The sequence below is a fragment of the Carassius carassius genome, chromosome 17 (genome assembly GCF_963082965.1).
Source record: "Carassius carassius chromosome 17, fCarCar2.1, whole genome shotgun sequence".
NCBI lineage: Eukaryota > Metazoa > Chordata > Actinopteri > Cypriniformes > Cyprinidae > Carassius > Carassius carassius.
Genome location: NC_081771.1, coordinates 7,466,240 through 7,479,213, shown reverse-complemented (window position 1 = coordinate 7,479,213; position 12,974 = coordinate 7,466,240). Strand labels below are relative to the sequence as shown.

The window sequence follows — 12,974 nt, the reverse complement described above, 5'->3', positions numbered from 1 at the left end:
AGAACAATATACAGATAGATGAATGGATGGACAGATGGATGGTTAAATGGATGGAAAGATAAATCAATATATAGATGTATGAATGGAACTGTAGAACAATATATGGATGATTGATGGATGAACGGATGTAACGACAGAAAAGATGTAGATAGATTTTGCCCAGCCCTGCTGTGAACTTAACGACAGTTTAGCATTCTAAAAAAAGACTGACAATCGCATTCTGCTGCTGTGTGAACGCAGCCAAAGATAACTTTCTCAGATAACTGGACTGGGGCGTCCTTCTGGGAGGATTTTTTGGGAAGAGAAAATTGTTTAAATAATCTGACAGAGGATATGTCAGATGTTGAAAACGCTGTCACAACAAACCTGCTATGATAACAGGGAGTTGTCTACACAAACCAGAGCAGTGGGGATTTGATCAAACACTCCAGCACTTAAAAGGAGGAGCAAGTCTCCTGCAGTCACTTCCCATGACAAGAGGGGCTTTGTCTGAACTCAAAGGAAAAGTTTGCAGCAGTGTTTGAAGACAACTAAAGATACTCTAAATGCATGCAAACTGGAAATCAATTTTCAGCGTGATGTTGAGAGATGTCAAACGCCTCAAGGCAAGTATGACTAAGATACATCAGCGGCACTAGAGTGCTGTCACAGATCCTGCAAGCTGTGCCTTTCAACAGCCCTCCGGTCTGCTTTTCTTTTGTTCTGTTCAATAAACCACGGAAGAAGGAGAGGAACAGAGGAACACAAGCATTCATTCACAGGTCAATGCGACTGATGCCTCAGATGATGCATTTAGTGATCGATAGAGAACAAGGTACACAGTCACCCTAAGGACACTTTTTTATATTTTATGTTTATTTAAAGAAGAGGAGGGAATAAAGACAGGATAGTGCTTTGCCTAATTTGCCTTTTTAACTCGGAGGCTCAGCAAATGTGATTAAGCTCTCTAGCACATTCATAGTGCAACTGTGCAGTTCTCTGAGGACCACGGACAAAGAGTCTCTGTACCTACCTCTGTCTCTCTGCTTCATTTTCTCTCTTTGTCTCATGGAGAAAACAGGCACATTTAAACTCTGCCATATTACAGATCCATTATTAATTAGCTGTCAAGGCCGCGTTCTTGCCAGAAAATCTACACTCTGGCAAAACATAGGACTGAAAAATTTCGGCATAATCCCCGCAGGACATTTATCGCGCCTGGGCACCGGGCCTACAACTTCAGATACACATTTTTCAACTGGACTCTTTATAGACAAGCGTACGACTTTAGCTGAACACCAGCTGGGAAGCAGAGTATATCTCATTACTGAGTTATGCACCGGCTGTGGTTTGCATTTTAAACGTGAAAATGATTACAAAAAATGGCGAGCAGAAATCATGATTGCAATACCATTCATCATGAATCAAGTTCATGCACTGTGACTGTTTAACCACTAGAGACTAAACTAAAACAAAATTTTTTTTGTCATATTGTCATACTATAGATTATTGATTTTGCATTATGGCTAAGACGTCTAGAGCAGATCTCTACGGTGGCCGAGATAGCTCAACGCGCTGCACTTTAAGAAAACACATGCAAATTGAAAAAACACCAGCAAATGAAGAAAACATCTTCATCAGTTTGACAACACAAGTGTTGCACATCAACACATGCATATTGCGAAACGCGCTGCAAATCATCACAACACATGCATATAATGAAACGCGCGGCAAATCATCACAACATGCATATAAGGAAACGCGCTGCAAATCATCACAACACATGCATATAATGAAACGCGCTGCAAATCATCACAACACTTGCATATAGCGAAACGCGCTGCAAATCATCACAACACATGCATATAGTGAAACGCGCTGCAAATACTTCACAACACGTGCAAATTAAGAATCAATTAATGAAGCATTGCAAATTTATTTTCATTAACCTTGAAATTATATTTAGCTGAGGATATTAAAGTTAGCCATCTTAAGTAAAGTTTTACATTTAATCATGTAATTATTCAGCTTATTCAGGCTAATAATATCCAAAAGATAAAGGAATCACGATGTTTAAAAAAAACACCATGAAAAAAAAACCCTCACCTTTCAGTTCACCAACAACTCCACTGACCAGTAGCCACTAACTCGAAAACATTTCCATTGTGGTCAGTGCTATTTGCAGCGCTTTTGTTAATATGCATCGTTATATGCATGTGTTGAGAGGATTTGCAGCGTTTCTTAATATGCATGTGTTGTGATGATTTGCAGCGCGTTTCGCTATATGCATGTGTTGTGAGATTTTGCAGCGCGTTTCGTTATATGCATGTGTTTTGATGATTTGCAGCGCGTTTCGTGGTATGCAAGTGTTGTGAGGATTTGCAGCGCGTTTCGTTATATGCATGTGTTGTGAGGATTTGCAGTGCGTTTCGTTATATGCATGTGTTGTGATGATATGCAGCACGTTTTGTTGTATGCAAGTGTTGTGAGGATTTGCAGCGTGTTTCGTTATATGCATGTGTTGCGATGATTTGCAGCGCGTTTCGTTATATGCATGTGTTGTGATGATTTGCAGTGCGTTTCATGTATGCAAGTGTTGTGAGGATTTGCAGCGTGTTTCGTTATATGCATGTGTTGCGATGATTTGCAGCGCGTTTCGTTATATGCATGTGTTGTGATGATATGCATCGCGTTTCATGTATGCAAGTGTTGTGAGGATTTGCAGTGCGTTTCGTTATATGCATGTGTTGTGAGGATTTGCAGCGCGTTTCGCTATATGCATGTGTTGTGATGATTTGCAGCGCGTTTCGCTATATGCATGTGTTGTGATGATTTGCAGCGCGTTTCGCTATATGCATGTCTTGTGATGATTTGCAGCGCGTTTCGCTATATGCATGTGTTGTGATGATTTGCAGCGCGTTTCGTTATATGTACGTGTTGTGATGATTTGCAGTGCATTTGGTTATATGCATGTGTTGTGAGGATTTGCAGCACTTGTGTTGTCAAATTGATGAAGATGTTTTTTTTATTTGCTGGTGTTTTTTCAATTTGCATGTGTTTTCTTAAATTGCAGCGTGTTGAGCTCTCTCGGCCACCGTAGATCTCATATCTCTTTCACACATGGTGTGAAATGTAAGCTGGACATAATTTTGTAAGATTTAGACCCCATGCCCCTGGTAAAATCACCCATCTTGTGTGGCTTTAATGAACCGATTATTTAGCTTTCAGAAGGGATTAATGAAAATGGTATGATAAGCAGAAAATCAAATCTTAGAACCACTTATTTTTAGGGTTAGCAGATTTAGGCGACATTGTACTGGACTGAACATACTTGACCCTCTGGATCCAGATGCAGTAGTCTGTGATGTACAGGTCATTGAGGATATAGGCTGGATCGTTCTCCTGGAAGATCTTATGGATGTCCAGCAGACACTTCACGACACAGGCCTTCCCTGTGACAAAGAAAACAAGTAGTAAATCAGTCATTTTCTTGTTTTAAACAAATATAAGAAAAGTAAGTGAGGCTTATGCTTGAACAAATGGGGTAACAAAATTCTCAGAAAACAGTTTGATATAGATGGAAATAGCAAATGTGTCTTATTTTAAGGATCCTTGGATTTTTTTTAAAGATAAAAATGCAGATAAAAGCTTCTTTCTTTCTTTCATTTTTTTCTTTCTTTTTTTTCACCGAAAAGAGCTTATTTAGTGAGCAACTGTGCAACTTTTGTAGGTGCAAGAGTGGAAAGTTTTGCTGAGCCAATGCTTTTTGAGCATTCAGGAAGATGATTGTATTTTCTCTTCTGGCAGATGCTTCCACAACACACAAACACAAACACCTTAAGGGCACCGTGCCACAGTGATAATATTTTCATGTCATAACAATCATCTCCAAAATAAGGTGCAAAAATATCAGTCATGAAGCAATAGATGGGCTGCGAGGATTCTCGAGCCGCCTACAGAATAGCCTAGAAGCCGGAGGAGACATTCCAGCAGCCTCAGAAAACAAACAGTGCACTCGCAACCGGGGAAAGCCTTACACAAACATTTGGTTCCCATTTAAGCTGGAGCTATTACCCGGAGAAGCCGTCGTGGCTTCCAGCTTCAGGACATGCGAGAAAAACTCCAGGAACTTGAACCTTACTTGGTCTTTCCCCATTCTTCCTCTCTCTCTCGCTTTCTCTGACCTCCATCCATCTATAATTGAAGGGTTTTCTACTTTTCTTCACTGCTCCCTGGGAGAGTGGAGGTAAAGTAAGCTTTGGATTCTTCCGAAGACCAGCTGTGGGACTGTGCGGCGCAGTTTGTGCTGGGTTTAGATTGCATGTTGAGCCAGTTAATCATGTGCTGCAATCAGGCGTCTCAGGGGAAGAAGTTGAAGAGAGGAGAGCAAAGAAGAGAGAGAAGAGGAATGGGGTGACGAGGTTAGACTCAGGCCCTGGAAGAACAGATGGTAAAGGTCCATGGGGTGCCAATATTTAAAAGGACAATCTCACGAAGCCTGTCTAAAAAACATGCCTTGGTCATATTTCACCAAAAAAGTCAAAAGAAAGAAAATGAAACCCATTTTTAATGGACATCAAAAATTATTTTAAAAATAAATCATCAAGTGCATGAATCAGCAATCATCTGAGGCTGAAATGTGGCTCCACCATGACAGTGTAATGGTGCTTATTTGTCATGAAAATCATATAAAAATGCAAAACAAATAAAAGGTCCATCAAACAGATATTGTTTTATTTGATTTTGGCTTGAAATATGACCTGGATATGTTGTTGACAAGCTTTTTGAGATTCAGCCTAAATCCACCAATTTATTAACCATATAAAACTGTAACACTGACTGCTAGCTGAGTGGAAAACCCTTACATGACTGAACAAAGCAGCTAACCTCGAAAAACAGCTGCAAAAATGACATTAAAGAACACTGACATCAAATTATGCTGCATCAAATGGCCTACATCTATCATCGTGAATTCTGCAATGTACTTCTTAAGATTGATTACGTTGGGTTAGAGATGACAATTCCTGCAGAGCAAAACAATGAATCTCAATAAGCTACGATGGAACTTGGCAAAAAGAAAAAAAAGTCAAGCTCTGACTGATGTGAAAGTGTTTTTAAAATGCCACGAAAATGAACCTGCTTCCAAATCAAAAGGCAAAACTACTTCCATAAATCAAAAAACTATGAAACACAATTATAATGTATCATTGATTGATTAAAATGGTCAAAAATGACAATAAAACATTTATAATGTTACAAACTATTTTTGTTTTAAATAAATGCTGTACCCTAGAACTTTATAGTCAAAGACGTCAGTCTAAATGATTTCTGATGGATCAGATGACACTGAAGACCAGAGTTTTGCCTGTTGAAAATCTGAGCGTATAAATTTGCCCACAGTGCATCTTCTAGGCCATTTCCCACAATCTCCTTGAGGGCCCGCTGGCTTTAGCAGGATCTCTCAGAGAACAACCAGACAAGCTGCCAGAGGGCTGTTCAAATATTTACCCCTGGATAGCATTTCCATCACGACTTTACTTGTGCAACATCATTAATGGGTTTGTTTTCCTGCAAACTACAACTGTTTGCTTTCACTGCTGCTTAAACGAAGTGCCTTAAATTAGAGTACACATACATCAGATACACACCACACCTCCATTCATGTTCCACCGACAAATTAATTACCCAGGAGTCACGGTGTGACAGCCCAGTCTGCTTTCCGAGGGGAGACACACCGCTGTTACCGTTCATTAAAGGGGAACCTTATTGCATGTGGGTCTTTGATGGTAGTAAATTTATAAATTGTAGACTGAAGTGAAATGTCACAGACTCTGCGTGAAAATATACGCCAGTTAGTAGATTACAACTCAGGTGTGTTTACAAATCTGTACCTTGAGGAGAAGAGTAAGAGCACCAGCACCAGCGTAAACCTCAGAGAGCAAATGGATATGATCCTATCAATGCACATTTAAAAACCTCTAAGGGCAGACAATATAATTTCAACCCAATTATGGGGCATTCCGCATTGACAGTGATTTAATTTCTGGAGATCACGAAGTCACTGCACTGCTGGTCGCTAGCAGGTGTTTCTACATAGTTGATAAGGAAGATCACAGGGATGCTCTTCCATTGTTTGTTATTGCTCATTTGCAGAGAGTTCAATATTAATCACTGCACCTCTATTTGTCGCCTTCAAAACCAAACTTCATTGGAAATTAAACTTTTGCTGTCAGTGTAAAACATATTCGATGCAGTGCCATGGTTCACTGAATTGTTTCTCATGGATCAATGGAGCATTAAAGGGCACCTATTATGTAAAATCCACACAACTGTGTGTTTGCAGTGTTCGAACACAACCAACCAAAAATTATAAATAGTGATGATGCACGCTATCGTGCAACTCTTTTACTGGGTGTTTTGAAGGCAGATCAACATTCGTGACGAAAAAATATATGCAAACTATAATTAAGCTGAGCTTGTTCATCAGCTTAAAGGGGTTATATGACGCGATTACAATTTTTCCTTTCTCTTTGGAGTGTTACAAGCTTTTGGTGCACAAAGAAGATCTGTAAAGTTGCAAAGACTAAAGTCTCAAATCCAAAGAGATATTCTTCAAAAAAGTTAAGACACGTCCACACCCCCCTAAAACGTCTCGTTCTAACACATCTCTACGTCATTATGTGGGAAGATTTGCATAAAGAAAGAAGGCGTACCTTTTATTCTCATTGCAGTATTGTTGTTGCCGCTGCCACCATGTCGTATAGACGCTGTGTGTTTCACTGTGAAAGCTTGTCAGTGAACAACAGCTCTGTGTAGCAAATGCTGCTCTATGTGAATGCATGCAGGTGATTGAGATTTACCGCTGATTACAGAACCGGCTTTACAGACAAGATGCGCATTAAATGCGATTTATCATGCAGTCCTACATGAGTGCATTTTTCCCCTTTTTTGTCAGCAAAGGAAGCTATCAGTGCCTGACATGAACCTGTGAATGAACTGGTGAGGTGTGATTTTACTTATCTAATCTTGTTCTGTCATCTAGTGTCTCAATCAACCACATCCTGCCTATTCCAAATCTAACAAGGCCTGTAACTGCAGTTATTTATGAGTGCTAAAATCAACATGTGCTGGATAATCTCACCACACACGCCCAAAAACATGTTTACACTGCGCTTCTGTCTCTCCCACAGATGGCTTCTTTGATTTACAAGTTGCTCCTCTATCGGAGATATCAAAGCCAACAGTGTCTACTCTTCAGATTTCTTCAGAAGCGAGGAGACATCCCTCTCGGATTCCCTCGTTCTTAACCTCCCTCCCACTAATGCTGACAGAACAGCAAGACTAGGCACACCAAGACATGACCAATCTGTTGACTTTCCTGTCATGGAAAACGTCTTTTACCAAAGCACCCCGCTGTTTAGGGAGGGTTGGTGAGCGTCATGTTAAATATGGTCCCGAGTGAGCAGCTCTGTCTGTTGTGGGTAAATATAGGTTGCCTGTCAAGCTCTTGTTCTCATTACTACCTTAAGTCAAAATGAAATAGCATTTGCAGCTCACACTTCAGTAATGTGATGTATTTCTGAGATTAACTAAGAACAAAGTAAAAATATCTAAACATAAAATCACATAAATTCACTTGAGAAGCAAAACTCAAGAATAATATGTAAGACTTTTTTTGAATAGTTTTATATTTTAATATTATATTTCCTATTTTATTAAATACACATTAAATTGAAGTCTTTATTAAATACATCCATAATTATATAATTAAATAAATTAATAATAATTAATTAAAATAACATTTGTGCTTTCAATATTCGAAATATACTCTCTGCTCATTTGACACAATTTTTTATTTAGGGATTTAGTGATTTTTGACCAGGACATAAAGGTTGAAGGTCAGGTTCATTCTCAAGAATATCTTAGTGTATTTCAATGTTAATACCTCTTTTTTATCTTAGACATTAAAGTTACAAAAATAACATCTTTAACAGTAGTCTAAAATAGACTTAACTTGCTTTTTTGGTTACTGCTTATTAAAACTTGAAGATTGTGGAGATCAGAGGCATTTTTTTTTCTGAATATTTCCATAACTGTTAACATATAAATGTTAATCTGATAATTTTAAGAAACCATTCTCCATTAAGCTGAAAGAGATATGCTTGCTTTCATTGTGGTGACAATAGGGATTCTGGTAATGAGGTGGAAGCCCTGCAGGGTTTATAGGTCGAGGAACAAGTCGCACGTTTAGTCTTGACCTTCAACCTGATCCCTTGGTGGCTTTGAAATGGCTAAAATGTCTGGGTTTAACCGGGAAGTAAAGAAAGAGAGACAGAACTCACCAAATGCAAGCAACATCTTTTACAGCTCTTGTAATCAGGAAGAAGTGCCGAGTGTCCTCCTGCCGAAAGAAACCAGCACATCTTGTACAGAGTGATAAGTCTGTAACACACACACACACACACACACACACATACATAAGCATGGTCTGTAAATTGCTCCAGATCTGTCCATGCATATTACATCAATCATTTTTTAACACCACTGGTAATTACAGCAATTTGCTCTAATTATTCCCAACGACTTCTCGTTTTATTAGCAGGGTAAATAGTAGGTCAACTTTTAAACACCTAGGCAAACGGCGTGCTTAATTGTAGACAGTGCTTAATCGTTTGCCTCCGAGTTCTTCATAGACTAAGCATCCACAGACAAGCGCTTTGGGGGAAAAAAAACATCTTTTTTTTCTCTGGCTCTCTCCCTTTTCTCTTTGCGTTTTCCAGCCTCCCACTCTCCCTCCCCTCCGCTATTCTCTCAGCAGCTTGTTAAGAATGTACCCGGAGTCATTCGAGCATGTCATCATAGCTCATGCACTCCCCCAGGCTATTAAACACTGGTGTAAATAAGCCTGCTGAGGGGGGCGGTTCACCGAGCACTGCCGGCCGGGGGTTTACAGTGGTTAGGCAAAACAGAGGGTGGGAGAGGAAGAGAAATGAAGGAGATTAAGAGAGAAAGAGAGTAGGAGACAATGATAGGGTGTTGAGGAGAAACTACATTAGCATTTCCTGAAGGAAATACCAGTGCTTGCAAGATAGCTGAAGAATAGAGTTGAGGTTTTAGGACTCTTCGGTTTCAAGTCTTTGTTCTGCAATGAAAGTGGTGTCTTGCGTTCTATTGGCTGTTCACAAGAATCTTCACAGAACGCAACAGCATCCTTGCAGAATGGAGGTGGCTTTAGATGGTTTTCTACTAGAAACAACTAAATTGTTTCTAGTAGGTTAAAATATATACAATATCAATTTAATAATGACTTTTTTTAAAACTATTGACAAGAACCATAGAGACAAATGAGTCCAATTTGTCAACAAATAATTTATTATGGTTTTGTACGCTGGATCAACCATTACATTGAAAAGAACTCAAGGAAAGGCTCAAAATACACAAAGTTTTTATGAACTCTGAAGGAGAACTAGGCCAGGTGTCAAGACTGCTCAGTGAATAACAACAATGGTCTGTTCCTCGCATAAAGTCTTCACACAATTTCATAAGTCATATACTATATATATAGAATACATAAGGCTGAAATGATCTACAAATCACATTTTGAATAGAGTACTTTAAGCCGTTCAGGTTAAATTAGTTGTATAAGTTTAATACTGAGGTTTTGAGGTTAAGAACAGACTCCTAACATGAATGTTTTAGAAATATCAATGCAGCGCTGCTTTGCAAGCACTAACAAGGAAACCGTGAATGAGACAATGAGGGGGCAGAGAGTTTGTGCTGTGTGTGTGTGTGTGTGAGAGAGAGAAGGCAGTTGGAGGATGTCATTACCACCCTTCCATTATCAGTATTGCAGTAGAGTGCTGGCTCTCAGCGATCTGAGCTGGGAGAGGTGTCAGGTTACTCGTCCTCACTGTCACACTCCTGGTGGAAATATGGGGGATTAGGGACTGCTGCCGCCCCAGGAGTCAGGATACATGTACACACACACACACACAAGGTCTGGAGCTCTCAATCAAACCACACACAAGCAGTTTAAGGCTGAATTTGTCTCTCGCTGTGGCGTCAACTTTGGCACAGGATGTATTATGCTGATGGTGAAATGTAAATGTCTGTCTACATTTCGCTGTACACACATGCAAGTTTATGCAAACTACTGATAAGCAGCAGGAGTAATCGAGAACTCAGGAGAGACAATGATCATTCATGAAAACATGAGTCCTTAATATTGTGTTTTGTTAAGGTTGCATTCTGGGCGGTACCCTGTGACCCGATTTACGGGATATGTTTGTTCCAAAACAGTCAAACTCTACCTAATTGTATATTACACATCAGATGTCTTGTGATTGCTTGTTTTTTTGGTTCCGTTGCACAGCATGTTTATATTTAGACAAATGAATGGGTGCTGGAAACTATTTTTGTTGCTTCTGGTTAGGATACATGTTAAGGATAGAATAACTTCAAAGTTGCTAATCTTTCAGATGGACAGTGGCATAATCTAGTAATCTGCAAGTATTGCAATGTCAGCAGTAGCTTCAAAAGGGAGATTCCATCAGAGAAAGACATTGTCTTATGTAATGTAATTAGAACACTCCATATCCTTATTTTAGGCTTTGTTCAGGCAGGCAGCAGAATTTAGGATGTTAAGCACAAGTAACATCATTAAAGTCTACAATACTTTTTGGATCTGTGTCTTAAAACACTCCCTTTCTTGTTTCCTACATGACAAACCAGTGTTATTTTAGTATTATTTACATCATATGAATTTTAATATAGTTTATAGTTTCTTTTTATTTTAGTAATTTTATGTGCTTTTGTAAATTTTTATCATTCTATTTTGATATTTTTTTCTTCAGTTATTTTACTACATACATTTTACATTTTCTATCTTATATCTATAACTCATTTTACTTCAGCCATATTTAAATGACCAAAAAAATATTTTTAACAACACTGTGACAAACTGTGGCATTCATTATGTAGACAATCATGAATGGATGAACAAGTCGGCGGTATCTCCATGCATGTGTAAAATCTGAATGTGTAAAAATGCCTAGAGTTCAGCATGATAGACATGAGCAGAGGCATTATTTTTCAACCTTTCTTTCCACAGTGACATCTGCTCAAACTTGTAGTATGAGAAAGTCTTTTGGCATTGTGAGATGCTTACATTATTGCTATAGCAACGGAAGTAGATACACCGGATATTGACTACACTGTTTGAACAAACAGATCAGATTTAATCACATGCAGAACGGCAATGCAGACAGCCAGTCCTAAAGATCGGATCTGAAAAACAGCTCATGCGAAAAAAGCCTGAGTCTCCATAAGTTTAAATCACTCGCTCATTCATTCGTTTGTGCATTCAAGCCCATGTCACATTTTGTTAAGCTGCTAAATGTACTACATACTGTACCTTTTTGCCAGCTGAGAGTACCGCTGAGCTTTCTGATGGTCCAGGCTGACTCTACCTGCAAATCATAACAACATCAGTCAATACTGTAATCAATGATGCTGTACACTAAACAAAGCTCAACTCTACTGATGTCAAGACTATACAAAACTACATTAATGCAACAAATGCCTCATTTGTAATGGGTTTTATTGTTTTTGTCTGGTTGCACTGGGACACAGCATCACAGTATGGTGAGGGGTGTAACATTTCCGTCACATGCTTGAGGTATTCAGCCAATCAGAAGACACTGGATAGCTGGCCAATCAGAGCACACCTCGCTTTTCAGAACAATGAGCTTTGTTAAAGTCAATATGTTTCAGAAAGGTGGGGCATAGAGGAGAAAAAATAATGTACAGTATGTGGAAAATGTGTTTTTTTAACCTTAAACCGCATAAACACATTGCACTACACCAAAAACACAAAATAATGTTTTTTTAGCAACGTCATATGACCCCTTTAAAAAAATACAGCCTTCTAGTGTGGTTGATAGACTTCTTTCAAAAACACTTTTTTTTATCGTACTGACACTAATTACAAATATTTACACAATTACAACTATATTTTGTGGTATTCTTTAGAAACATAATATTAAGTCAAAAGGGGTGAAAGAACAAGAAATGATGATGAAAAGGGGGGGAAATGTTTCTAGATTCCAACTCACGTCAGTCACATGAGCACCATGGCTCAGTGCACAAGCGCTAACCACCAAGCCACAGCTCCAAGGCTAAATTGATCACTTTAGACAAGGGAATGTTTTAAGAAGGTTTGATTTGTTCTCTAGCTATTATGATTGAACCAAAGCCCAGATTTTGACTGTACATTTAACATATGTTGAAAGCTATGGAGTCAATCCAGCAGAGCTCTTCACAACCGAAGCCCCATTCTAGTACTTCAGCTTCAGAAGCCGTGTTTTAAAACATAACCATAATTTTCTTGTTTTTCAAACTTATTTTTACAATTACTACCATGTGCAGTGGCCTCCAAAGAGATTCTCTGGACTGACTGGAAAACATTACAGGAATGTATCAACTTCCTGGAGCTTTGGTGCACGTGAAAATGCCAGGACTCGCATGCCAAACCCACTTACTAGCAGAGAAATGTCTGTGGCAAACAAGCATACACTTACATTGTGCTCTCCCTCTGTAGTGCGCACATCATAGACATATGCGAGAATGATGTCCACCAAACCAAGCGAGGCGTGGAAGCGTGCTTTCTTATCCAGCAAGTACGAATGGTTTATGAATTTCTTCTTCTGTGAAAATTATTGCTGGAAGTACAGAGAGAGAAAGAGAGACATTCAGTGTTGTTTATCAAGTTATCTCAGGGAGGTACAGTCAAAGTCAATCTCTGACAAATTCTCCCTGAAAAACAAGTATAAACGCAGGGCTCCGGCAGGGAATGATGAATGCCTCTGCTCTACTGAGAGCTTTAAGAAACAAAAGCATGTTCGCCGCAATTATTTTTAAATCAGAGTTGGAGACAAGGCTTTTGAAGCATAGGAGAGTAACCGCACGGGAAGAGCAAAGTTACAAAGCTTGATTGA

At 39.0% G+C, this 12,974-nt stretch overlaps 1 pseudogene; it reads right to left on the bottom strand.

The window, feature by feature from the left end:
* The window catches only part of LOC132091027 (protein SHQ1 homolog), a 34,844-nt pseudogene that overhangs the window by 8,857 nt on the left and 13,013 nt on the right, over positions 1–12,974 (bottom strand).